Here is a 3,738-nt window from a genome sequence, read left to right as displayed (position 1 = left end):
ATAAAAGCATTTCAAGGGAACTCTGGGGTGAGGCAAGTTAGTACCAATTGACTCACCTTGAAACAGCCCTCGAGAATTTCTGATTAATATCCCTAACCCTTCTAGTTTCAAATGCACTCTCCTTGTCTTGGGATTTCACCCTGTGCTCAAAGAAAGAAAACAGCTAGAACCCTAGAAAGATGCATAAAGGCCTCAATACGGAACTTCGATGTAGTGCATTAGGCAAGGTCCTTTTCTGTTTCTTTTTGACTGTGCTGTGTCTTTGTTGCCGTGTGCAGCCTTTCTCTAGTTGCAACGCACAGGCTTCTCACTGCGGTGTCTCCTCTGTTGCAGAACATGGGTTCTGGAGCGTGTGGGCTTCAGTAGCTGCGGCACAAGGGCTCATTCAGTCCCCGGCATGTGGGACTGAACCCATGTCTCCTGCCTTGGCAGGCAGAGTCTTTACCACTGAGCCACCAGGGAAGCCTGTATTTATTTTAAAATAAAAGCTAAGAAGAGAACGCTCTTAGACACTGGAGTAATTGCCCCCATTTTCAAGGCTGCTTCTGTTAAAGAGGTACTAACTACATAAAAAAGTAATTTCACCAAAAGGGATCTGCATCAAAGAGGCAGTGCACAATGCAAATTAAATGACAAGGGCTATCATGTTTCACTTACCAAATTAGGCCCCCAAATTATTTTAATTATGTATCTGGTGGTGGCAAGGAATAGAGCAGACCCTCTTGCATGCTCCTGGTGGGTGTATTAATTGGAATACACTTTCTAGAAAGTAATTTGGCGATACCTATTGAAAACCTGACAAAAGTTCATATCCTTTGATCCATTGTTAGGAGTCTACCCGCAAAGAAATCATTCAAAATGCTGGCAAAGAGCCAAACACAAAGAGGTTCATTATAAGTATTTCATAATGAGGGAGAAATATAAACTGGTTAGATATTCAGCATTAGGCGAACCATCAAGTAAATGTGGTTCATTCAAGTATTGCATCTTATCTGGCTACTGGAAGTTTTTGCTAACAGGTGGAAGATCCAAATCAAGGGTTATCATTGAGTAGCAATGTCTGCTACTTGTGGGACTTTGTGAGGAGGGTGGGGAGGAGATGCATGCTATGTACACAAATAATTTGGTGGAAGACTTGAGGGCACCAAGTGGGAGCAGGAGGTCGCAATCTCAGGTTTCTGTTCTCAGTTTCAGTAGGTATGGATTCCCTTTAGCATTTTTGCCTTCTTCAGTTCAGTTCAGTTCAGTCGCTCAGTCGTGTCCGACTCTGGCCAGTGCTAATCCACCATGTCTGTCTCTGGACACTCAGATGACTGGGATCTCCTCTAGAACCAGGCACTTTCACGTGTAGAAACCCCAAGACTGAATGACCTCTCTCATCTCTGTTTACATGATTATTTGTTCTAATTTAAAAAAAAAATGTCCTATGTTCAGTATGTAGAAGGTTTAGCAAGTACGGTGGGGGCAGGGGGAGTAGAAAAATTCACAAAGCCCACATCCCCTGGCTAACGGTGGGCCAACAGCTCTTTCAAGGACCATCACCTGTTTCAAGATATTTGAGGAACCCAGGAATCTCAAGCCCCAGATTTAGATCGAGTTTATCTCAGATTCTAGAGCCCCCAGGCTCCTGCCAAAGAAATTTAAAATCCTCTTAAAAGAAAGCATCATCGCTTCTCGGCCTTTTGGCTAAGATCAAGTGTAAAAGAAAGCATCATCGTTTTACAAATAATTTTTTCCAACACCATCTCCTACACCAAATAAACAAGAGACAAGACACCATGAGTGAAAACTGGCAGAAAAGATAGGCAAGAGATACAAACTAATAGGGAACCTGGATGCTGGAATTAATCAGACAGGACCATAAAATAACTGTGCCTGCTAGGTTCAAAGAGATAAAAGCTAAATTTGAAAAGATTGGCCAAACACTTGACATTATAAGCAGTAACATGTCAGATTTGGAAACAAACCAAATAAAATAACTGAATTTACTAAACTGAAAATATAATAACCAAAATGACTAGACAAGACGCCAGCATCACAGACTGTCCCTTTCTGGTCTGTGTTTTGGGGCAGTGGAGAGCTGACACTGAGCCAGGACTGAAGTTTATTTCTGTCTCGTGTTGAAGCACGTAAGGTTTGTTACCACCAGTGTACCCTGAGTGAGGTCGGGAGATTTTGCTTGCTTCTCAGCCCAGACTCTGGAAGTAGCTTTCATATTAATTTCAAAGGCACCAGCAATTATAGCACCATGGGGTAGTAACTAAGGACTCTAATTTTGATCCCAGTGCAAGAGAAAGGGTCTCATCAGAATGCTTGGCTAAGGCAGGAAGGATGGGATATATTTGAGGAAGACTTCCTTCCAAATGTTTGCAAATTTGTTTTAAATTGCTCAACTTTCCTTCTCAGGAAATCTCATCTGTAGAGCAAGCATGACCTCTCTCTTTGCCAACTTTCCTAAAGGGTTGCTTAGGCCCATTTGCAGTGCTCATCCCAATGTTACTTATAATGGAAGCCTCCTAAGTGTTCAGCTGTAGTGGAAGGGCTACATTAATAGGGCCACAGCCACTGATGAACCATTTATTAGCTACCCTGTGCTGGGCTTCCCTGGTGGCTCAGACTGTAAAGAATCTGCCTGCAATGCAAGAGACCCAGGGTTGATCCCTGGATCAGGAAGATCCCCTGGAAAAAGGAATGGCTACCCACTCTAGTATTCTTGCCTGGATAATTCCATGGACAGAGGAGCCTGGTGGGCTACAGTCCATGGGGTCACAAAGAGCTGGACACAACTGAGCGACTAACACTTTCACTTTTTCACTGTTACCTCTCTAAGCTGGTGGGGAAAGAGAAGAGGCCAGAGGGTCCATTCCTGGCCCTCCAAACAGCCTGCAGACGTCCACAGCTTAAAACTGCAGGCTTGGGGAGAAATAAAGATAAAGAGCTCTAAGATATGAGCCAATCCTGAGACAACCTACCAGTGAGGTCAGTGGGCTGGCTGACTCTGACTTCAGCACCTCTGACCTTTTCTTTACTGATTTAGATGGACAGAAACCCAGGACCTAGCTGCCAACAGAGTGGCCAGGTTGTTTTGTGGCTCTGGAGTCAAAAGTCTGGATTTTTAAAAATATATATTTATTGATTTGGCTGCTCCAGGTCTTAGATGCAGCATGCAGGATCTTTAGTGATGGCATGTGGGATCTAGTTCCCCAACCAGGGAGCGAACCTGGGACCTCCTGTATTGGGAGCACGGAGTCTTAGTCACTGGACCACCAAGGAAGTCCCCAAAGGTCTGGATTTTATCCGAGGGGAAATCATCTCACCACAAGAGCTGGCTTCCCACCCCAGCCAACACATACGCTCCTGTTTTAACCCAGCCTCGAATGGCACAGGGAAGACCTTGAGACCCTCTGACCATCTAAGACAGGAACCCAAATAGACAGGACTAAAATATTCACATGCTCCCAGGAGGTACCCAGTGTCACTCTCGCAGAGGCCACATGAAAACCTTGCCAAGTACAGATGGTCATTTACCTGACACAGGAGAGAATGAGAGTGACAGCCAAAGTGGGGCAGAGCTGGAATCTGAAACCTAGATCTCATGCCAACAACCATTCTCTGTTCCCCGCACCAGTCAAGCTGCACGTAAGGCTGGACCCCACTGCTTCCTCTCGCACCCCAAGGCTGATCCATGACTTTCCTAAACATTTTTTAATTGGAGCAGAATTGCTTTACAGTGTTGCC

The 3,738-nt window shown here is 44.8% G+C and overlaps 1 pseudogene; it reads left to right on the top strand.

Annotated features, from left to right (window-relative positions):
• Positions 1-1,666: 1,666 nt before the first annotated feature.
• LOC148774663 (U2 spliceosomal RNA) lies at positions 1,667-1,747 on the top strand (annotated as a pseudogene).
• The last annotated feature ends 1,991 nt before the right edge of the window (positions 1,748-3,738 follow it).

Source organism: Moschus berezovskii, chromosome 20 (assembly GCF_049115385.1).
Source record: "Moschus berezovskii isolate FMDL1 chromosome 20, NW_MosBer_1.0, whole genome shotgun sequence".
Taxonomy (NCBI): domain Eukaryota; kingdom Metazoa; phylum Chordata; class Mammalia; order Artiodactyla; family Moschidae; genus Moschus; species Moschus berezovskii.
The sequence above is the reverse complement of the archived record's forward strand: the minus strand, read 5'-3'. Positions and strand labels throughout refer to the sequence as shown.